We start from the raw sequence: 24375 nt of genomic DNA, 5'->3' as shown, positions 1-24375 counted from the left end.
CCCCTGATCGCTCACGTCAATTCATAGTGGAGGTCGACGCGTCAGAGGTGGGGGTAGGAGCAGTGTTATCCCAACGCGCATCCTCAGACGGAAAGGTGCATCCATGCGCGTATTATTCTCACCGTTTATCTCCTGCAGAAGTTAATTATGACATTGGCAATCGAGAGTTGTTGGCAGTCAAACTTGCACTGGAAGAATGGCGTCACTGGCTTGAGGGGTCGGGTGTACCTTTCATTGTATGGACGGACCATAAGAATCTCGAATACATTAGAACCGCCAAAAGACTTAACTCCAGGCAGGCTCGGTGGGCATTGTTTTTCGGTCGTTTCGATTTTACACTTTCTTACCGGCCGGGTTCCAAAAACATCAAACCCGATGCTTTATCCCGTCTTTTTGAGCGTTCCGATCGTACTGCTACTCCCGAGCCCATTTTACCGGGGACCATCATTATCTCCGCGCTCAGATGGGAGGTCGAATCGAAGGTGTTGACTGCCTTAGAAGGGGTAACGCCCCCGGCTCGTTGCCCACCGAACCGATTGTTTGTGCCGGAGGGGTTACGGTCAGACGTTCTCCAGTGGGGTCATTGTTCCAGTGTTGCTTGTCACCCAGGGGTTAGTAGAACTAGATTTCTAGTCAAGCAATGATTTTGGTGGCCTGGTATGGCTCGTGACGTCCACGATTTCGTCTTGGCTTGTTCAGTTTGCGCTATTGGTAAGACTTCCAATCGACCTCCAGATGGGTTACTCTTACCGCTGTCTGTCCCTTCGAGACCCTGGTCCCACATTTCGCTAGATTTTATTACCGCCCTCCCGCCCTCTAAAGGCAATACGGTGATTTTAACCGTAGTGGACCGGTTCTCGAAGGCGACTCATTTTATTCCCTTGCCCAAATTACCTTCAGCCAAGGAAACAGCGGTAGCTGTCATTGACCACGTCTTCCGTATACATGGCCTTCCGACAGACGTGGTTTCTGACAGGGGTCCCCAATTTGTGTCCAAATTTTGGCGAGAATTTTGTAAATTGTTAGGAGCGACTGTTAGTCTTTCTTCCGGGTTCCATCCCCAGAGCAATGGTCAAACCGAGCGAGCCAATCAGGATGTCGAGAGGGTTTTGCGATGTTTGGCTTCCAATAATCCTTCGTCCTGGTGTCAGCAACTCTCAGTTGTGGAGTACGCACACAATTCTTTGCCAGTGTCATCTACGGGCATGTCTCCATTTAAGTGTAGTTTAGGGTACCAACCACCTAATTTTGTCAGTACGGAATCCGAGGTTTCGGTCCCCTCCGCACACGCACTAGTCCAGAGGTGTCACCGCACCTGGACCAGAGCTCGCAGAGCTCTGCTCCAGGCTAGGTCGCGCACCAAGGCTAAGGCCGATCGCCACCGGTCGAAGCCTCCCCGTTACGTCGTCGGTCAAAGAGTGTGGCTTTCTACCCAGAATATTCCTATGCGTTCCGTTTCTAACAAACTTGCTCCCAAATTTATTGGCCCGTTTTCTATTACCAAGATTATTAATCCGGTAACCGTGCGTCTTAGCCTTCCTCCGGCGTACAGGAGGATTCATCCCGTGTTCCATGTGTCCAAAATTAAATCGGTGATTTCTTCCCGTCTTAATCCGCCTGCCCCGGTTCCCCCCCCGCCTCGTCTCGTTAATGGGGAAACCACCTATTCGGTTAATCGTATTCTGGACTCTAGACGGAGGGGACGCGGTTTTCAGTACTTGGTGGATTGGGAGGGTTACGGTCCGGAGGAGAGAAGCTGGGTTCCTGCTCGGGACATATTGGATCACCACCTTATAGATGATTACAATCTACAGGTAAAGCAGGCTGGGAACGTCAGGTGACGTCCTAGGGGAGAGGGTACTGTCACGGTAGGAAATCCAGTGTTTCCTCCGTGTCATGTTTTGTGGTTGTTTTTGTACTTACGTTGTCTCCATGTGCTCGTTTAGTTGATTGTCATCACCTGGGTGTTGATTGTCTCGCTCCAGCTGATCCTCATCACACCTCAGCTACTTATACTCACCTCGCTCTCTCTCTGTTGTCAGATCCTCTCTCATGTCTCCGTGTCCTAGTTGGATTACCGTCTTCCGTGTTCGTGTGCTGGATTGGGTTCGTGTTGTCGTCCTCGTGTCAGTGTTCCGGTCTGTTCCTGGTTTCAACCATTGACCATCTTCACCTGCACCATCGACTTCACCATCCAGCTCTTCTCACGCCACCGTAGACCTTCCTTGCCATTGCCAACATTCTGGACTCTCTTTCTAATAAACATCATCTGATTGCCTGCAATTGCTTCCTCCTCTTTTACCTGTCGTTACAATCTCTACAACATCACACTGTGCTTTGTTTTTTTTTCTTTTTAGCTAGAAACTCTGGATCTCTCACATGTCTGTTCAAAAGTTTAGTTGAGAGATCTCAACAGCTTTACAAAGTGTGCACTGAGTATGTGAAAGGCAGTAAATGGGGGGGGGGGGGGGCTATATTGAGAGAGAAATTATGCAGAAATAATTATAATGTTTCTTTTTACTGGGCGTTAATGTACATAGGCTCATAATTTGTTGTAGGAAATAGTAATTTACCAGATACCTCATTCAAAACTGATTTACAAAAAATATAACCTTAGAGGTTTTTTTTTGCTGAAAGGCAATTGACTAATTTGATTATTAATACATATTGTATGGTAGAAATGTTTGAGCTCTTATTGAAACATTTGACTTGCACATTTTGTAAAGTTATTGAGATCACTTCTGAAATTTAGAGGAGACAAATGTAAGAGCTCCCAAATCTTTAAATGTACAGTAGGATGAAATCTGAGCACAGTGTGTGATGTTGTTGAGACCATTTGAGCAGGAAAACTCAAGCAAAATATCCATTTGATCTTAAAGTAACCTCAATTCTGTCTTGGAAAAATATTTGAGATATTAAAGAGATTTCACTGTAGATTTTTCCAAGTAGATTTTTCCAACTGCAGCCTGGAGCAATGGGCGTGGCAAAAGGTGGGCGTGTCGAAAGGTTTCTCATTGGTGGAAAGTAAGGTAGGGGGCGTGGCAAAAGGTTTAGCGAAAACTGGCTGTTCCGCCTAAAGGCGAGCCATACTCTTAATCGCTATTGGCCTATAGATTAATAGAAAGCGATAAATTAAACACATAATCCTATAAAACCAATTGAAATTCATCCAATGTAAAAACTGCGTTAATGATGTAAATAATATTATTTTAAATTACTTTCGAAAGTACCTTCAAAAGGGCTTACTGAGGTAATCACCACCGCACTTTTAGGTCTTAGTTTATCGATCATCAAAAACAGATTACAATTATTTTTGAGAATACAAACGTCTCTAAACAAGGTTAGTCGCACTTGCTGCTCTTAAATTAAAGTAATTTAAAGTCAGCAGTATTTGTTAACATTAGTGAACTAACAAGAACAAACAACCTACAGAGGTATGTTTATTAACTAACAAAGTTTAATAAATACCGTATCAAATGTATTGCTCATAGTTAATTTTAGTTAATACATCAGTCAACAAATGAATCTTTATTGTAAAGTGTTACACTAGAAAACCAGGTTTTGCCTGATAAAGAAAAATTAGTAAAAATTAAAAACTAATACATTTAAAAATTAGTCTGAAGAGTTTAGTAACCTTGTTTTAAGTGACATTAACCAATTAAGCAAACAGACACAGCTTTATCCACTAAAACGTTTATTTAGCTTTCAGTTTCAGTCACCAATTCAAGTAAAAAGATAGATATATAGATAGATAGATAGATAAACCACTCATTCATTAATTCATTCATTCATTCTGTAGTAGCAGTCCATAGAATAGAATCCAGCAAACTCTTTGTCTGAATAGAAAGCTGTGAAGACCACAGTATCTACAGCATCACACATCTGCTGAGCTCCAGCTCCACTCTGTGTGTCTTCCTCACATCTGGCCTGACAGACTTCCAGTCAACCATACCTACACAAGAGAAAAACAAATGATGAGAGATTAAAAAAATAATTTACCAATAAGTAGAATAAAATATCCAATAAAAAACGAAGCACAAGTGTTTGAGAGGGCACGTCTGCAGCCAGACCCTTCTCCATTATATTATAATACAACTGTACTACTGACTCTTCACTGAGTAACAAAAGTACATATGCTTCCTGTGCATGGTTTCTAAAAGAATGGAATAACAAAAAAGTTGACTGGCACTCATCTATACCACAGGTTATACTAATATTTACATTTATTCATTTAGCAGACGCTTTTATTCAAATCGACTTACAAATGAGGACAAAGTTGAAGCAATCAAAAACAACAAAAAGAGCAATGATATATAAGAGCTATAACAAGTCTCAGTTAGCTTAAACACAGTACACGTAGCAAGGGCTTTTAAATAATATAAAAAAGAAAAATAAAACAGATAGAATAGAAAAAGAATAGAGCAAGCTATTTGGTTAATGTGCATGTACCACTCCAACATGTTGAGTTAACTTCAGAAGAGTGAATGTCCTTCGAGTGCACTTTGGGCAATGGTACAGTCAAGGCATGAGGATCTAATACAAGAGGCAAATCATTCAGGATTAAAGTTACTGACAGTGCTTGTCTCGTCTTCTAATGTTGACCATGTGCCTCTGAAGGAAAGTCAGTGTCTTTCTCAGGTGTGGTGGATATGCAATGTTGAAAACAGAATACATCCAGAAGGCTGTTATGAAGCTTCATCAAGGCTGGTGCACTGACACACATTTGTTCCATCTTCTGTCACCACACTGAGCCCTCGGACTATGATTGACATTTTACAGTCAGTATCCATCAGGTGTACGGTAGGAAAGGTGTAGACGGGTCCCCCTTTCATAAAATAAATAAATAAAAAGAATAATATCAACAATAATAATAATAATAATAATAACAAGAAAAAATAAATAAATCACTTTTCAGATTCATCAGATTCTGTTGCATTCTCTTTGGCTCGGACGGTGTAGCTACATACACTGCAGAACTGCAGAAACAATCAGAAGCTAATGTATAAGGTTCACAATATACCATGCATTTCATGTTCTTGTATACACAGATAAATCTTGCATTGTTTTCTAAAACTATTGCTTTAAATTTTTAACAGATGGGCTAAAAAGGTACAGAATAATAAAATATTACCTGAAAAGATTTGATACAAGATATTTTACAGTTGAGTTGAGTTTTTTCTTTAATATACTCACTCCAGCAGGTGTCCTGAAGTATGTGTTTTTTCTGAGTACATCCTCCACAGACATTCCTTCTGTGCTTTCTCAGCGTCTCCAGGAGAATGTTCCTGTCATGTGGTCTTTGACAGCCATGTGTCTGGATGTGTTTTCTGATACTCACTTTATAACACATTCACATGTGCTTCAACAGACACTGAATCCTGTCCAACACAAGCTTCCTTCATCAGAACAACAGAAACAGATCATGCTTAGACCGTGACATATATGGAAAACATCTAAATACTTACTGAACAAGGTGTTTTAGATGTAAAAAATAATAAAAACATTGAACTTCATTAACATTAAGATGATGGTCAGGCAGTGAAAACTTGACTGATTGTCATTTTCCAGCAAATAAAGATTACAACATCTTGTTACTACAATATTGTGTATGATTAATCGTCTCCAGATTGTGAATTGATCTTCATACAGTTGCAATAGAGATGGTAATAATTATTATACTTACAGGATGTATTCTGTACTCTCTTGTACAAAAAGGATGCAGATATAAACAATCATCTCTGAAGGATTTGCCGTCAGTGCGGTCATCGTTTTGTCTCACTGTACATATGTCTGTCAACAACGATAAACTAATTACTAAAGCTGCAAGATATAACGCAAAGGAAAAAATATCATCGTATTGTAACAAACTTATCTTAATATACATATTTGTGGTATATAAAGTATAGATAAACGTATAAACGATGAATAATTACCTCACGTCTTATCGCCGCCACCTTGTCGTAAGGAAATTACGTAAATGTATATTTAGCTGCTGATTGGCCAGCAGTAAAACTCCTTCCACCAATGAGAAACCTTTTGCCACGCCCCTACCTTTTGCCACGCCCCAACCTTTCGGCGCCTATTGCTCCAGGCTGCAGCTACCCCTGTCTCGATTTTTCTTCCCTATGGGAATTCCTCTGTTAATGTGATTTGGATGTCAAATGTTTTTGTAATATCTCACAGTACAGATATGCCTATTACAAATGAAACATCTCTAGTTGACTAGCACATTATTAATCTTGTTTGTAAGTGACAATCTGGCGCTGAAAAGTGTTGCTTTTAAAATCATGCTTAGTGCTCATTGCCACTGTTATCAGTGCCAGCGGCTAAATTCACAGACAATATACATTTAGTTCCAAATATTTTGATTATCTTGCCTTCATTCATAATTTACACAAACCATCATGGGGCGAAGAAAAATGTTGATGAGCAAACCTGAAATGCAGAGATTCTGTAACACATTTGCAAAATGTCCACCCACATTTTAGGTCACCAACTTGCCTGCCCACAAACACAGTAAAATTTCTATGTAGTAAACATCAATTCAAGAAGACGGTGTATCCTAATGCTGTGAGAGTAAATTCATCAGACTCCGGCTTGAGTTGGTAAGCTACAATCCATAGAATATCTTCTATGTATTGACAAGTCTCCAGGGCTGTCATTCTGTCATGGCATTTGGTGTTTCGTGTCCGACACACTCTGTACGTGGTAGACCAATCCAGAGCCATAGAGAGATTATTTTATGTTTGTGGATATAAGCATATCTGCTTCATGTCTGCAGCAGTAGCAATTGTAGCAGATCTATTCAAGACCAAACACATTCACATTTTCATGTACATTACCATGCCAAAATAGTTGTCATGATAGAAATATGCTTAATTAAATCAAAGCCTTTTGAAGTTTAATACTAACATTAGGCTGTTTTGCAATTCATTTGCAATTCCTTTTTTCATCCATAAATTTAAATCCTCTTAAAATTATAATTTCACTTTTTTAGATATTTTACTGTTCAGACACATAATTTAACTTCTTGCTTATACAGTTTTTTTTTTCTCTCTGTGCTCCTATCTGTCCTCCCTATACACAAAGTACAAGACCACCAGGGGCCTCTTTGATCTCAATAGGGCTGTGATTATTATAATTTTTGTTCCGTTTTTTATTTATTTTTCCAGCGATTATGAAACATGACGCTAAAATGGTGCGCTGTTGGCCTTCCTACATAAAATCCAAATTAGTCAAATTAAAATAATAAACCTTTTGCCCTTTACCAAATAACTGAGTAACTTTAGAATCTGTGTATTTTTAATGTGTATGGAGAAGACTGTGCAGTGTTTTACTTTTACATTACAATCATCCTAAAATTGCTGTAATTGTTCGCTTGCAGTTATATTTCTTCTTCTTCTTCTTCTTCTGCCGCAAGTCTATGGCAGCCCATAGAACTGATTACAGGAAAGTTGTATAATTTGTATAACTCCAACCCTCTAGCTCCACCACTTGTCCAAAATGTCAGTATTTTTATGCTAATAACTTTTGAACCGTAAGCCAGAAAATGGAAATTATTTTTCCCTGTGAATCCCAATGAGTCGAATGAACCCCAAAATTCAGTTAGTTCAATTCAGTTAGTATTCAATTAAATTTTTTGCAATTTTCAATTTTTCTGGAAAACCTACTTTTTCGAACTCGTCCTAGATGGTTTGTCCGATTTTCACGAAAATTGGCTCAGATCATCTTCAGACAATGCTGGCAAACAGTTATGGAATTCAAGTTGATTCGTCGGAGCATTCTCAAATGACAGATGAACAAATTTGATGAAAAGCACGCAAAAATGCATGTGAGGATATATATCTCGGCAACAGTTTGGCATATTGAGACCAAACTTGGTGTGTGTTATAATAACCATGACCTGAGACTACCTGCAGTGTTTAGACGCAGTGCCAACTAGTGGTCAGGATATATAAAAAAAATGCATAGTTTTGCTTCAACTTCTGAATGGTTTGGCCAAAAATAACAAAACTGTCAAATGATATACAATTTTCCAGAGTCAGCCATTTTAGGTGTATTTTGCTTTATATTAAAAACCTAGTTTTCCGGACTCCTCATCAACCATTTGTCCGATTTTCACCAAAATCGAGTCAGATGATCTTCAGACTGTGCTCCCTTGTCAAAAAATCCTAAAGGATTCCAACAGGAAAATTGTAAAGGATTCTTATTGGAATTTCTATCATATTTTGGAACCATTCTTATAGGATTTCGTTAGGAATTGTCTAATAGGATATTTTTGTCTTGTCCTATTAGATTATTATTAGATTCCTTTAAGATGCCGTTAGGGATAGTCTTATAGGATATTCATTGTCCTATAAGATTCTTATCGGATTCCTATAGGTTTTATTACACAATTTCATAAATGTTCTGTAGGGTAATTTTTAAAGGGTTTTAATTTGATTAATTCAGTCCCTATTCATGTCTATATGTGAATTTGTACTTATTGATTTTTATTTTAAATCCCTAAAAGTAAAGAACCCTAAAGGTGCACTTTCCCACTGTATATTTTACTAACCAACAGAATTTCTGGATTGTATCTTACAGTTTACTTAAACTCACCTTTATGTAGACATTTTTCATTGTTCAACACATGTTGCACAAACCTGCAGTCACATTATAAAATGTGATTTGTGCACACAGCATGACTGCACAAATTTCCAAGCCGCTGATATTGATTAAATAAAAGACAAAAAAAGCATGTTCTATTGTTTTATTTTCATTACTATTTCATTTAATTTAGTCTTCTTTCATAACTTGAATTATGTTGAATTTATTACCTTTTTGTTCTCTGTTCAAATTATATTCATTACAAGCTTTCACAAACAAACAATCAAACAATAACTATAAAGCAGTAACTGGGAAATCCAAACATTACACACAATCACTGTTGTGCTGTTTTGCCAACTTGCATTCGTCTGTGCATTTCTGGGAGATGACATTCTTAATTAAATTTGCTTCAACATTGAATTTATTTTTGTTGTAGCCTGTAAGAGAAAGAAATGAACAGATTAATCAAATTTAGAACACATTACAATTACAGAGGAATGGTTTTAGCCATCTATGTTCACAACAGAACTATTTAACAGACTGAGCCTAAAACTAGTTTTCTTGACTTCTATTACATTTGATCTATATTCAATGTTTAATAATTTATGTATTCAATAAATGAAGGAGGGAACATTTAATTTAAAAGTCAGTAAAAGTGACTTTGTGCTTCTTTGGGATGGCTCAATAAAGTGATGTTCACTTGCAGAACACAAGCTTCTAAAGGGCACAAACATATGTCTGAAGTAATGAAGTTAAAGGGGCGCAGAGCCAGTGGTGGTTTTGTAGGCAAACATCAATGCCTTGAATTTTATGCAAGCAGCTATTGGTAGCCAGTTCAAACTGATAAACAGATCTGTGAATGTGCATTCTTTTCTGCTCATTAAAAAATTATCTGGCTGCCACATTCTGGATTAATTGTAAAGGTTTGATAGAACTGACTGGAAGATCTGCCAAGAGAGCATTGCAATCGTCCAGCTTGGACAGAACAAGAGCTTGAACAAGGAGTTGTGGCAGCATGTTCCGAAAGAAAGGGCCAGATCTTCTCGATTTTCAGTTAAGTAAATCTGCAGGACAAGACAGTTTTAGCAATGTGTTCTGAGAAAGTCAGCTGATCATCAATCATAACTCAGAGGTTTCTAGCTGTTTTTGAAGGAGTTATGGTTGATGTGGCTAACTGGATGTTGAAATTGTGATGAAACAATGGGTTTGCTGGAACCACAAGCAGTTATGTCTTGGAAAGCTTGATTTGAAGGTGATGGTCCTTCATCCAGCAAGAAATGTCTGTTAGACAAGCTCAGATGCGAGCAGCTACCATCGGATCATCAGGATGGAATGAGAGATAGAGTTGTGTCATCAGCATAGCAGTTGTATGAAAAGCAATGTTTCTGAATAAAAGAACCTAACGATGCCATGTACTGTACTGTAGACAGAGAAGAGAAGTGGTCCAAGAACTGAATCCTGAGTCACCCCAGCAGTTATATGTTGCGACTTGGACCCCTCACCTCTCCAAGATACTTTGAAGGACCTACAGTATCTGATAGGTAAGACTCAGACCACTGGAGTGCAGTTCCTGATATGCCCTTTGCCGGTAGGGTTGACAGGAGGATCTGGTGGTTAACGGTGTCAAAAGCAGGGGACAGATCAAGGAAGATAAGTATTGAAGATTTGGATTCCGCTCATGCCAATCTTAGGGCTTCAGCAACTGAAAGCAAGGCAGTCTCAGTTGAATGTCCACTTCTGAAGCCAGATTGGATGCTGTCAGGGAGGTCGAAAAAAAAAAAGGGGTTGAGGGTCGTTTTGAGGTTTTTATGAATGCACTTAATGGGCCCCCTGACAAAATTTTGCCCAGATCCCCCAGAAGGCTAGGACCAGCACTGTGCACAGCTGCATCTCTTTTGTGTGATTTGGAAGTTTAGTGTAGTATTGAAGAACTGATCATGAATCAATAATTTGTAAAAAGAAATTGAAAATATTAAATACAGTGCTCAATATGGACGGCCCATCCCAGCTCATTTTACAAAGGAATTCATTTTACCACATAATGATCAACTGAATCACCTCTGTCATTTTTTTTCTCCCAGTAGTGTTCTGTCAACACCTTGTCATTTTTATGGGAAAGCACCACTCAAATTGTCTGATTAGGGTTGGGTTCTGAATGAGTATCGTTTCTTGGCTTAAAGAAAATCACTCCACCTCTGTCCATCATTCTTTGAGGTCATTATTGGAAGAGAGTGTTTAGGTCTCTTCAGATGGGCTTACATCACTGCTCTAAACTAAGGCTGATATTGTTTGTAGATCTCCTGGGAATACAATGATGTCTGTGTATATCATTGGGCCATATAACAATGTTGTGAATGTTTTGTGCAGTATACTTTTTTTAATTGATATGGACCCTACAGATGATGTGGTCTTCATTTTCTAATGTCTTACTAACATTTCTTTTCTTTTCTTTTTGTCCATAATTGTGTAGAAAAATTCTTTATCACTCATTTTTATGTGACACAGTCAGTGATTTCTATGCACTGCAGGCTATTTTTACATCTTGTTATGTGTCCCTTGCATGAAAAGTGTTTCCCCATCTGGTTAGATAGTCACAAACAGACTAGTCCTGGATTTGGTTCAGTCACAGTGCTGCAGGTCTTTTAAGAAAGACTGGATTGTGTTTTGGTGACACAGCACAGCCAACTGAAAAACAGCTGACTTGAGCTGTGATCTGTTGTTTTATTTAATAATCAGAGAACGTTAGTCAGTCAAGGCAATATAGTTATATAAACTTCAATTCCTCTTCAAGTTCATCTGTCACACCTCATCCATTCCAGCTCTTGCTTGTTTCTCTCCATGGTAATATCGAGGAAGAGCCAGTAGTGGGGATTTTGAATCATCAAGTGACTTAAATATTTTAATTCCATTCACCAAAACTAATTTTAAAGCAATTCATTTAGTGACTCTTTTTATATATAATGTCATAATCATAGGGCTTTGTCATACACCCGGCGCAAGGTGCAGCACAATTTTTTATTTATTTTTTGATAGTTACAGCAGTTCTCATTTCCTCATCCAGCACCGCTTTGTTTAAATAGCAAATGCATTTGCACCCATTTGTGATGCTTTAGTTGCTATGGTATGGAATATTAATGGCGACAATTTATTAGCCTACTGGTATCTAATTTTTAAGACTTCAACTATATACTGTATAATAAATCAGTAAAAAGTCATATTGACTGAATCGTTGTAGGCAGTCGTACAAAAAGGATGTTTAGGTATTTGTCCCGCCCCTCCTTTATTTACGGCTGGGTACTTAATTTATGTTATTCAATATTGAAACACCACTTAGAGGAATATAAAGCTGTAAGCTTGTTATTTTTATTTGTTTATATGTTTCTCAGCAAGCAGAGGAGTGTGCCAGCCTAAAGTGAAGCATCAGGGACAGTGGTTACATAGACTGCTGGGTGTACGAGCGCAGTGACTCTTTCTCCCTGCCGAGGCACGCACGAGACGACTCAATCGACAGCCTGGACTCCATCAGCTTGTGTTCCCATCAAACCCCCTCGCCTGATGGCCTACTTCTTCATGGCTACAGCGATGGTAAGTATAGCCCACACATTAAAACAGAATCAAAAAACTTTTAATCTTTTAAATATTTTAAAAGATTAAAATTTGACAACCATTGTACATCTGCGAAACAACAAACACATTTTTCCTAAAAATCCCCACGGAAGAGAAAGTGTGAAAGCTCTTATCCATGGTTTGAAACTGACCCAATGCTAAGCCCTGTTCCCTGTTTTGACTGCTGCTAATGTTGACTTTCCTAAATAATGCTTGTTCAACAATAAAAGGTACATGGAGAAACTCAGTTGCTTCAGAATTAAAGCTGAAACTCATTGCGCTGTCCCGTCTTTAATTGCCAAACACATTGTTTCCCATGACTGTATGTTCACTCGTGCCTTTGATAACTGCACATTGTTTTGTCTGACTGTACATCTAACGTCAGCACGCTGCACCTGCCTCCACTAAATTGCATTATATTTGTCCCATATTGTCATTTAATATACATACTGGCTTCAACTTGGACCACTAAATAAATAGACTGCTATTGTTATGTAAGTATGAGGGTTAGATTATTTAGTGTACAGGTCATTTCAAGAGTGATAAACAAAGTGATAGAAAATATTTATTTAATGCATTTTAAATGTTTAAAAATGTGGAAATCTCTCATTGCATCACACCATCTCCTGAATGCATTATTATTTGTAAAAAATGGACTTTATGGAGAGTGTGTATACATGTTTAAGTTTAACTGTTTATATTTCATTAATTAAGGGAAATTAACAAGTATCTCAGCCCTAAAGGGTCTATTTGGCCAACAACCTTATTCCTGCTTGAAAAGCCAAACGTTATTGATAGGTGTAAAAAACATTGTAACAATGTTCATTGTGTAGGAAGGAAGACGGCAGGGTCGGCTGTTACTACTGACTGCTTTATTTAAAAAAATAATAACAAAACAAAAGGGCACGGAAAATAACAACTGATAATCAATCAATCAATTACCTTTATTTATATAGTGCTTTAAACAAAATACATTGCGTCAAAGCACTGAACAACATTCATACGGAAAACAGTGTCTCAATAATGCAAAATGATAGTTAAAGGCAGTTCATCATTGAATTCAGTTATGTCATCTCTGTTCAGTTTAGATAGTGTCTGTGCATTTATTTGCAATCAAGTCAATGATATCGCTGTAGATGAAGTGACCCCAACTAAGCAAGCCAGAGGCAACAGCGGCAAGGAACCGAAACTCCATCGGTGACAGAATGGAGAAAAAAACCTTGGGAGAAACCAGGCTCAGTTGGGGGGCCAGTTCTCCTCATAACATAAATTCCGTGGTCCAGGAGTGTAGCAGCCAGAAGTCCTTCTCTCTTTCCCCTGCTCCTGTTTCTCCTGGTGTTTTATACTCTCCACGCCAATTACTGCAAGCAGAGACAGGTGTTCGTTATTTGCGCTTAACCCACTCACTCACCGCGCGTCTCCTGATGCTCTCCCCCGCTGCAGGGTTCGCTAAACCATGCCCCCCCCTGCCACATACCCCCACCGCCCGACTCAGGCCTGTGAACCACCTTGAACTTAAAAGGCTCTAAAGCTAGATACCAACGAGTGATCCGCGCGTTGGTATCCTTCATGTGGTGAAGCCACTGCAGGGGAGTGTGGTCCGAACAGAGGGTGAATTCCCGTCCCAGGAGATAATAGCGGAGGTTGAGGACGGCCCACCTGATGGCCAGACACTCCTTCTCCACGGTGCTGTACTTGGTCTCTCTCTTAGAGAGCTTGCGACTAATATACAGCACCGGCCGTTCCTCCCCCTCTATCTCCTGGGCCAGGACAGCACCCAGCCCCCTATCCGACGCATCTGTCTGCAACAAAAAAGGGAGAGAGAAATCAGGAGAGTGAAACAATGGCCCGCCACATAGAGCAGCCTTTACCTGGGTAAACGCCTGCTGGCACGGCTCCGTCCACTGAACCGTATCTGGTGCTTCCTTTTTAGTGAGATCAGTCAAGGGGCTGGTGAGGTCCGAATAATTAGGCACAAACCTTCCATAATATCCCGCCAGCCCCAGGAATTGCATATGCAATCTCAGCATATGCACCATGGGGCCGCAACACCCTGTCCATCAGTCGCTGAAACGTAGCTGGCGCCGAACAGCCTGAACGGGAGTGTAACAAATTGGTGTAATCCAAACGGCGTCGTGAAAGCGTTTTTTTCTCTGGATAATGGAGACAAGGGGATCTGCCAATAACCCTTTGTTAAGTCCAATGTCGAAAAAAAAAACGAGCCGTACCGAGCCGGTCAAGCAATTCGTCAACGCGTGGCATTGGATATGCATCGAATTTCGATGCAAATTTTTGAAAGAGGGAGAGATCACAGAATGAGCTCAGGTAAGAAAATCATAGACAGTAACCCTTCTCAGCCAAAAACAGATCAAATCATAGCAACACTTTAAAGCAGCATTTAAATCTCCATAGAAAAGTGATACTTGCATGGCCCAGCGTGCGTGCGCTGGTCCTTTTGAAAACAGCGTGCATGTGCCGCGCTGGATCTTGGCGTGAGCGTGGAGCAACGTGGTCCTTTGTGGCAAGGGGTGTTCGTTCATCTTCCGGCTGTTGCGGGATCGCGCGGTATTTGAAAGGTTTAACAAGGCAGTGTTCCAGAATTTGTCTTCCTTGTGTGGAGAGGCGAATAGTTTAATAAACTTAGTAAAAAAAAGAAAACAAAACAACGAAAACGAAAGGTTCCGAAGGAGCCATGATAATGGCTGTCCTCTCTGCCTCCCAGCTGGGGGGGGGGGGGGAGGGGAGGGGGGCAGCGATCTGAGTGGGGCCCAAGGCCGCACCGAGGAACTCGCGGGAGCCACGAGGGTCGCACAGGAGAGCAGCGTGTCCGAGAACGAAGAAGGAGAAGAAGAGTAGAGAGAAAGCGAATCTTGTTTGGTCGGTTCTTATGGCTTGGGATGGTTCACGCCTCTTTTCGCGTGAACAACCAATGAACGTCCACGTTCTGAAGCGGGGGAAAAGTTCCTTTGTCTCTGTGGAAACACCCACCCTAATGATTTAGGGCTTGTCAGATTTCATCAGGGATATTCTAGCAAGTTCATAATTCCAGAATAATAAAATTTTCATTACTTTGCTTTAGATAAGTGGGTCTGGAAACACGAAGAATACATTCAAATGCAGAATTACACACATTTAAAGATTAACACACGCTAATAAATTGCAGATAGTCCCAATTTATATGGGAAACATCTCAAAGCACCAACAAAAACAATACTATATACATTTAGACTACATTTGAGTACATTTTACCATTCTTTTGTAAGGGTTAGATTTCCTGTCCTGTTGCCCAGGGGGGTCATAAAGTTTTATGAGCTGCAAAGGAGTGGGGGTTACATAAACATGACTATTTGAGAAAGAGTTAGACTGAGGAGAAACATTTCCACTTATAAAGTCATCACTTTAACCATTTACCCAGGATTAACCATTTTTATGCAATACACAAACATTCAAAATACATATCAATAAGGACTTACAAAAGTAAGGAAAAGTTTGTTTGCGTGTGTGTGCTTATGTGTGTGTGTGTGGGGGGGGGGGGGGGGGGGATTTCATGTCCCCTTTGAGGCTCGCACGGGTATCGTAAATATTTTAAGTCCAGCCAGGCTGGCGCCAGGCCAGGCATTTAGTGCAAAAAGGTTTCATTTGTATGCCTGAATTTAACCCATGAATCGATGACCTGCATATCTGTTACAGTGGAAGCAATCAAAAACAACAAAGAGAGCAATGATATATAAGTGCTTTAACAAGTCTCAGTTAGCTTAACAGTACACGTAGCAAGGGCTTTTAAATAATATAATAAAAAGAAAATGGATAAATAGAAGAAGTATAGAGCAAGCTAGTGTTAGGTCTTATACACACACACACACACACACAAACACACACACATAATTGCATAATAAATGAAAAGAAAATAGAATTCAATAAGATTTGAAATGTGGGTTTTAAGCCAATTCTTGAAGATGCCTAAGGACTCGGATTGAGTTGGGGAGGTCTTTCCACCAGGAAAATCACATTTAATTTAATCAGGACCACTTCCGTCAAGTATATTTGATGACAATTATAATTGCATACAGTTAGTGTTGGCGGAATGGTTATGTTCTGGGCAACACTCCACACGCCTGTCCATGCAGCGATGCTTGGACAGAGTGGGGAGAGCAGCAAGACAAACCCCCCTGGGGTACAGAACAGAACCATTATAAGCATACATAATTAGATTAGATTAGATTTGATTAGATTCAACTTTATTGTCACTGCACATGTAGGTACAAGGCAACGAAATGCAGTTAGCATCTAACCAGAAGTGCAATAAGCAGTAAGTACAGAATAAAGGTCTATAATATGTACAATAACTATACAGGTAAGTATTATGGACATAATTTACAGATATTAAATACTATAATCACGATATACAGATAGGTGTACTATGAACATACTATACAGATGGGCTATGTAAAAGTGTATGTACACTATAGGCAGAACTATGAACATAATTTACAGTATTGCAATGGACAGTAAAGTGCATAGAAAATATTACAATGTGCAAATGGATTATACAGTGTTCCTGGATGAACAGGCAGTAGTGCAAGTAATAACAAGTTACTGTTTTTTGGGGTGTCAGAGGGCAGAGTTCAGCAAGGAGACAGCTTTAGGGAAAAAGCTGTTCCTGAATCTTGTGGTCCTTGTTCGGAGGCTCCTGAAACGCTTTCCGGAAGGGAGGAGGTTAAACAGTCCGTGGTCAGGGTGAGAGGAGTCCTTCAGAATGCTGCGAGCTCGACGTAGACAGCGTTTCCTCTGGATGTCCTCAAGAGCAGGAAGTGGTGTCCCTGTGATGCGCTGGGCAGTTTTCACCACCCTCTGCAGTGCCTTGCGGTCAGCCACTGAGCAGTTCCCATACCAGACTGTGATGCAACTGGTCAGGATGCTCTCGATCGCACACCGGTAGAAGTTCACCAGGATGGATGAAGACAGCTGGTTCTTCTTCAGTGTCCTGAGGAAGAAAAGGCGCTGGTGAGCTTTCTTGACCAGGCTGGAGGTGTTTGTGGCCCAGGACAGTTCCTCCGAGATGGTGGTTCCCAGGAACTTGAAGCTGGAGACACGTTCAACAGCCAGCCCGTTAATGTGGATGGGGTCATGCGTGCTTCCATTCTTCTTCCTGAAGTCCACAATGAGCTCCTTGGTCTTATTGGTGTTAAGGAGCAGGTTATTGTCAGCGCACCATGTGGCCAGGTGCTGTACCTCCTCCCTGTAGGCAGTCTCATCATTGTCACTGATGAGGCCAATCACCGTGGTGTCATCTGCAAACTTAATGATGGAGTTGGATCCATGCACAGGCTTGCAGTCGTGGGTGTAAAGGGAGTAGAGGAATGGGCTCAGCACACAGCCCTGTGGTACGCCAGTATTAAGTGTGATTGTGGTGGAGTGGGTGTGACCTGACCGAACATGCTGAGGCCTGTTGGTCAGAAAGTCCATAATCCAGTTGCAGAGGGAGGTGTTGATGTCCAGGTCTCCAAGTTTTGTGGTCAGCTTGGAGGGAATGACGGTGTTAAATGCTGAACTGAAGTCAACAAACAACATCCTAACATACGTGTTGTTATTGTCCAGGTGTGTGAGTGCAGAGTGCAGCACTGTGCATACTGCATCCTCTGTGCTCCTATTTCTGCGGTAGGCAAATTGGTGTGGGTCCAGTGTGGGTGGGAGGCAGTCTTTGAGGTCTGCTAGGACCAGTCGCTCGAAGCACTTCATAATGATGGGTGTGAGTGCTACGGGGCGATAGTCATTCAGGCACGTTGGGGAGGAGTGTTTCAGTACTGGCACAATGGGTGTGGACTTAAAACATGTTGGCACAGTTGCTTGGGTGAGGGACAGGTTGAAAATGTCTGTGAAGACCCCTGCAAGCTGCTCTGCACATGCCCTAAGCACACGTCCAGGAATGCCATCCGGGCCAGCAGCCTTGCGTGCGTTGATCCGGCTCAGTGCAGTGTGGACATCTGTGGAGGTGAGTTTAAGGGGTTGGTGGTCTGCTGAGGGTGAGATTTTGGTGGCCATCTCCTTGCTGTCGCTGTTGAAGCGAGCATAAAAGTCATTTAGCTCGTTAAGGAAGGAGACGTCCGTGACTGTTGGTGTGGAGTTGCTTGACTTGTAGTCACTGATGATCTGGATGCCCTGCCACATGCGTCGGGGGTCAGAGTTGGAAAAGTGTTCCTCTACCTTCAGCTTGTAGCACTACTTGGCCTTTTTGATGCCCCTTTTCAGGTTAGCCCTGGATTTACTGTAGGCCTGAGCGTCATCTGACCTGAAGGCAGCGTTGCGGTCTTTCAGCAGAAGTCGAACCTCCTTGTTCATCCATGGCTTCTGATTAGGGTATGTTGTTATCTGATTTTCTGTTGTTACACTGTCAATGGTGGAGTTGATGTGATCCAGTACAGAGGAGGTGTAGATATCAATGTCCGTGTGAGAGCCACAGGCAGCCTGTGAAGCAAACATACTCCAGTCAGTGTGTTGAAACCTGTCTTGAAGTAAAGAGTCTGCTCCAGTTGGCCACACTTTGATGGTCCTCACTGATGGCTTCACACGGTTGATGAGGGGTGAATACTTAGGGGTGAGAAACAAAGAAAGGTGATCAGACTGTCCGAGGTGGGGGAGGGGGCTCGCGATGTAAGCTCCATTGATGTTTGTATAAACATGATCCAAAGTTTTGTCTCCTCTGGTGTGGCAGGAAACATGCTGGTGAAATTTGGGGAGTACTGTTTTTAATTTGCAGTGATTAAAATCACCCGCGACAATAAAAGCAGCCTCTGGGTGAGCAGTCTGTTGTTTACTAATGGCTGCATGAAGTTCGTTCAAAGCAAGCTTGGCATTAGCATCCGGTGCAATATAGACTGCGGTTATTATGGTGGAAGTGAACTCCCGTGGCAGATAAAAAGGTCTACATTTAACCATGAGAAACTCTAGGTTAGCTGAGCAGAGTCTCCCAACAATGACAGTGTTCGTACACCAAGATTTGTTGACATAAATGCACAATCCACCACCTCTTGTCTTGCCGGAGTCATTTGCCGTTCTATCTGCCCGGAGCGTGTAGCGTCCTGCTAGCACAGCGTCGCTGTGTAGCCATGTTTCCGTGAAAACCATGACATTGCAGTCCATAAGTCTCTTACTGTGGGTGATGCGGAGTCGTAACTCATCCATTTTGTTCACCAGTGACCGCACATTAGCGAGGAAAATGCTGGGTAAAGAGAGCCGGAGCGGTGTTAGCTTTAGCTTGGCTCTTAGACCTCCGTGCTTCCCCCGCCTTTGTTTACGATCTCGACGCCGCCTGCGAGCACTTCCGCCCGGCCGGGTAGAGTGCGAAGCCTCGGTTGTTCTAGTGATCTCAGGGATGAGTCGAAGATTGGTGATAAAACTGCTGGTAAAGTCTTCACCGATATCCAAAAGCTCCTGTCGGGTGTATGATGTTAAAGCAAAGCTGTTCAGTACGAACAGACCCGAGATGAGCAGGAATAATACTGCAAAATTGCAAAAACTGGAGAGACGCTGAGCCTCGCGATGTGTTTGCGCCGCCATCTTGGTCGTCGAATTACAATTCACAATTACATGAGTTGTAAACAAAATGTCATAGAGACTGCTTCCAATGAAGACACTGTAAAGAAAGAACAAGTTAGATCAGATTACAGGTTCAGTTGGTGGAGTTGGGGTTGGAGGAGGGAGTTAATTGCAAGCAGCAATGCGATGGAGAGACAATGAATAATGGGAATTGAAATAGACCGCAGGTGATAGGTGTCAAGACTGGATTGGTACACGTCAGGAACAGCTGACTTTCAGCTGATGCAAGCATGACTAACATGACCTGACTGAACTAACGCAAAGCTAGATTTTAAAAGTCAGTAAAAGTGACTTTGTGGTTCTATGGGATGGCACAATCAAGAATGCAAGCTTATAGAGGGCACGTAAGTCTGAAGTAATACATTTAGGTAAATTGGTGCAGAGCCAGTGGTAGTTTTGTAGGCAAACATCAATGCCTTGAATTTTATGCGAGCAGCTATGGGTAACCAGTGCAAATTGATAAAAAGAGGTGTGACGTGTATTATTTTTGGCTCATTAAAAATTAATCTTGCTGCCGCGTTCTGGATTAATTATAAAGGTTTGATAGAACTTGCTAGAAGACCTGCCAAGAGAGCATTGCAATAGTCCAGCCTGGACAGAACAAGAGCTTGAACAAGGAATTGTGTAGCATGTTCCGAAAGAAAGGGTCTGATATTCTTGATTTTGAATAAAGCAAATCTGCAGGATCGGACAGTTTTAGCAATGTGGTCTGAGAAAATCAGGTGATCATCAATCATAACTCCATGGCTTTTGGCTGTTTTTGATTGTTTTGATTGTTATGATTGATGTGACTAACTCGATGGTGAAATTTTAATGAAACGAATGGTTTGCTGGAACCACAAGCAGTTCTGTCTTAGCAAGGTTGAGTTGAAGGTGATGGTCCATCATCCAGCAAGAAATGTCAAGCTAGTAAGACAAGCTGAGATGCAAATAGCTACCGTCGGATCATCCAGATGGAATTTGAGGTAGAGTTGAGTGTCATCAGCATAGCAATGGTATGAAAAGCCGTGTTTCTGAATGAAATAACCTAATGATGCCATGTTGACAGAGAAGAGAATTGGTTCAAGAACTGAGCCCTGAGGCACCCCAGTAGTTAGATGTTGTGACTTGGAAACCTCACCACTCCAAGATACTTTGAAGGACCTATCTGATAGGTAAGACTCAAACCACTGAAGTGTGGTTCCTGAGATGCCATTTGCCATTAGGGTTGATAGGAGGATCTGGTGGTTAACCGTACCAAAAGCAGCAGACAGATCAAGCAGGATAAGTACTGAAGATTTGGATTCTGCTCTTGCCAGTCTTAGGGCTTCAACAACTGAGAGCAAGGCAGTCTCAGTTGAATGTCCACTTGTGAAGCCAGATTGGTTGCTGTCAAGGAAGTTGTTCTGTGTGAAAAATGCAGAGACTTGGTTGAACACAGCTCGTTCAATGGTTTTTGCAATGAAAGGAAGAAGGGAAACTGATCTGTAGTTCTCTAAAAGAGATGGGTTGAGGTTGGGTTCCTTAAGTAATGGAGTTATACAATCCTGTGTAAATGATGAGGGAAAAACACCAGTGTGGAGGGATGTGTTAGTGATGTGAGTGAGTGCAGGTAGAACTGCAGGAGAAATGGCTTGAAGGGGATGAGATGGAATAGGATCAAGTGGGCAAGTAGTGAGATGATTAGAAAGGATGAGTTTGGAGACTTCTGCCTCAGAGAGTGAAGAGAAGGATGCAAATGAGTGTATGTTTGTTGGTGATATGAGCTTGACTGATTGTGGTGTGAAAATTGTGCACTGATTGTTTTAATTTCATTAATGAAAAACGTGGCAAAGTTGTCAGCTATTAGAGATGAAGCAGGAGGGGAAGGAGGGGGATAAAGAAGTGAGGAAATTGTTTAAAAAAGCATGTGAGAGTTAGCTGAATTGTTAATTTTGTTATGGTAGTATGTCATTTTAGCAGTGGAGACATTAGCACAGAAAGAAAATAGAAGTGACTGATACACATTAAGGTCAGTAGTATTTTTGGATTTGTGCCACACCTTTCAGCAGCTCTAAGCTTAGAACTGTGTTCTCGTAGAACATCAGATAGCCAAGGGGCAGAAGGGGTGGTACGGGCTGGCCTGGAAGACAAGGGGCAAATAGTGGCTAAACAAGATGTAAGAGTGAAGCAGAAAGTATCAGTAGCACTGTTAACATCAAAAGATGCTAACAGTTTAAGGGGAAGGAAGTGAAGATAAAACCATTGCAGATAACTGGGTGGGTGAGAGCGAGCATAGGTTACGTCAAAAGATGACATGTGAAGGGGTAAGTAATGTGTCAGGGACCGTGTTGAGGTTAAGAGTGAGGAGGAAGTGATCCGACGTGTGCAGTGGAGTAACCAGTACATGATCATTAGAGCATTGTCGTGTATAAATAAGGTCCAGTTGGTTGCCTGATTTGTGAGTAGCAGTAGTTGACACTCGATTGAGATCAAAAGAGGCAAGCAGAGTGTGGAAATCAAAATTGAGAGGTTAGGTAACAGTAACTGAATGAGATTCAAAGGAGCTGTTGATACCCAAAGATCGTAAAGGATTAAATGTCCAATCATTAGAGATGAGCAGACCAGTACCTCCACCTCTTCCAGTCAAATGGGGGTAGTGGGAAAATTATAATTTATTGTTATTATATAGAGAGGTGCAGGTGTCCTCTGGTTTGATCCAGGTCTCTGTTAGGGCCATGAGATTAAGCTTTAAAAGGACTAATAATAGAAGTAATGAAATCGGCTTTGTTTACAGCAGACTGATAATTCCAGAGACCAATAGAAGAAGAAAGTAATGTATTAGCAGACATAGGCAAAGTGTGCAGGCTTTAAAGATTGTGCTGCCTACATTGTGTGATACGTGGTTTGCGAGTGATAGTGATAGTAGGGATCTGGAAAAAAAGAGTAAGAATTGGTTATAAACAAAAACTGAAACAGAAATGAACAAAAGTAGAAGGAAAAAGAGATTAAATCAAAACAATATTCATATTCCCTGCCGGTGTCCCTGCCCGGTGGAGTCGCATGGTAGAGTTGATGGTCCTTACACTTTTTGGTCTTCACACGAGGAGGGCTTAACTGGAAGGCTGCTGCGACCTTTTATCTGTTCATACCTGACAATACGGAAATTGAATTCAGCTGAACACACTTTACTGTTTATCACAACAAAGGTCTAAGCAAGCGAATGACACTGACAATGTATGCAATAGAGTACGAGACCATCAGAGTCAATAATTCTAAAATCAGTGCTTTGGAAGACCACCTTGAAAGGTACAGAACTGAAAAGACAATCTGACCCAAGAACTACACTATACCATTGATGAGCTCTACATGGTCAGAAAGAACTTCAATATGCTTACAAGCAGAAACAAGAGACAAGAAAAGAGAAACATCACTTAGCCCTAACCTTAGCCTCGTCACTACTGAGCAGAGCAGAGTCTTACGTCCAAGAACTGGCATATGACGAAAGGAGCGAAGGGCCAGAATCCAAAACCTTACCTGCCTTCGCCACACAACCCTTTCCTGCCAATGAAAGAAAACTTCCCATCCAAGACCTTGGAGCTGCACACAAGATGACCATCAACGACCTCAACAAGCTGTCTGAAAACATCAGCAGGTTCAACCCGAACTCCAAAGAGAACATCCAGGCTTACCTGCAAGATATGGAATTTCATCAAAAAATGAGACCTCATGTGACTGGCAGAGACCGGTTGTACCCCCTTAGAGCCATGTCCAGTCCCAAGGTATGAAACTTTCTAGATCGACAACCCAGTCAAACTACCAGCGACTTTATGAGGTCCTGATTAAAGAGTTTACAGTCCCAGAGTCTGAACATGGACTGTTAATTGCCTTGGAAACCCAACAAGGTCGACAAGAGACTCCACAAGCTTACTACAACTGATTCCGTCAAGCCTACTTTGGTGCACACAGCAAACCTGACCTTGAAGAGGATCTAAACTTCGAAAGCCTCTTCCTAAGAAATCTTTACCCTGGAGTCAGCCACCATCTAGGCATCATGACCTCTCCGCGCTCCATGACCATCCAACAGTTGCGTGACCTAACACAGAAGACCTATAACAAGCAAAAGATGGGCTCAAAGAAAGGTAACAGAACCTCAAAACTCTTGAACTCTGTTAAAAAAAAAGACTCAATCCGTGCACTGGGCGACACCCAATGGCATCACAACACCAGAGTCTTCCATCAAGAGCACAGAGAATGGGACCACGACTGCTTTCAGCCCAATCGCTGGAAAAATCCATGGAATCAGCCACGCTTCTCAAGAAATCAAAAGGATACGAATCTGGAAATGTATCCAGACATCCAAAGATTATCACCTGACTCATCCAAGAGCAACTTGTGTGGGTGAGTGACAACAAAACCCACTTCAGCACCATTCAGACATGCACAGTGCTGAGTACTCACAAGAACATGACAGTTTACAGTCAGAAGACATGGAACAAGTTTTGAGACAACTGAAAGAGTTCCTTCAAGACCAGTTTCACACTTATGACCACAAAGCTGAGTCATACTAACTGTGACTAGCAACAGAACGGAAGGCTGGTGATCACCTGGTGCACCACATCAGAG

General features: G+C 41.5%; 1 protein-coding gene across 1 annotated transcript in view; it reads left to right on the top strand.

Annotated features, from left to right (window-relative positions):
• limch1b (LIM and calponin homology domains 1b) overlaps window positions 1-24375 on the top strand; it is a 224617-nt gene that overhangs the window by 53031 nt on the left and 147211 nt on the right. The window contains exon 3 of the mRNA XM_052573775.1: window positions 11976-12174. The gene's annotated coding sequence lies outside the window, so the exon portion shown is untranslated. The remainder of the gene's footprint in view (window positions 1-11975; window positions 12175-24375) is intronic.

Source organism: Carassius gibelio, chromosome B14 (genome assembly GCF_023724105.1).
Source record: "Carassius gibelio isolate Cgi1373 ecotype wild population from Czech Republic chromosome B14, carGib1.2-hapl.c, whole genome shotgun sequence".
NCBI lineage: Eukaryota > Metazoa > Chordata > Actinopteri > Cypriniformes > Cyprinidae > Carassius > Carassius gibelio.
Note: the sequence above shows the minus strand (reverse complement) of the source record. Positions and strands in the feature narration are given on the sequence as shown.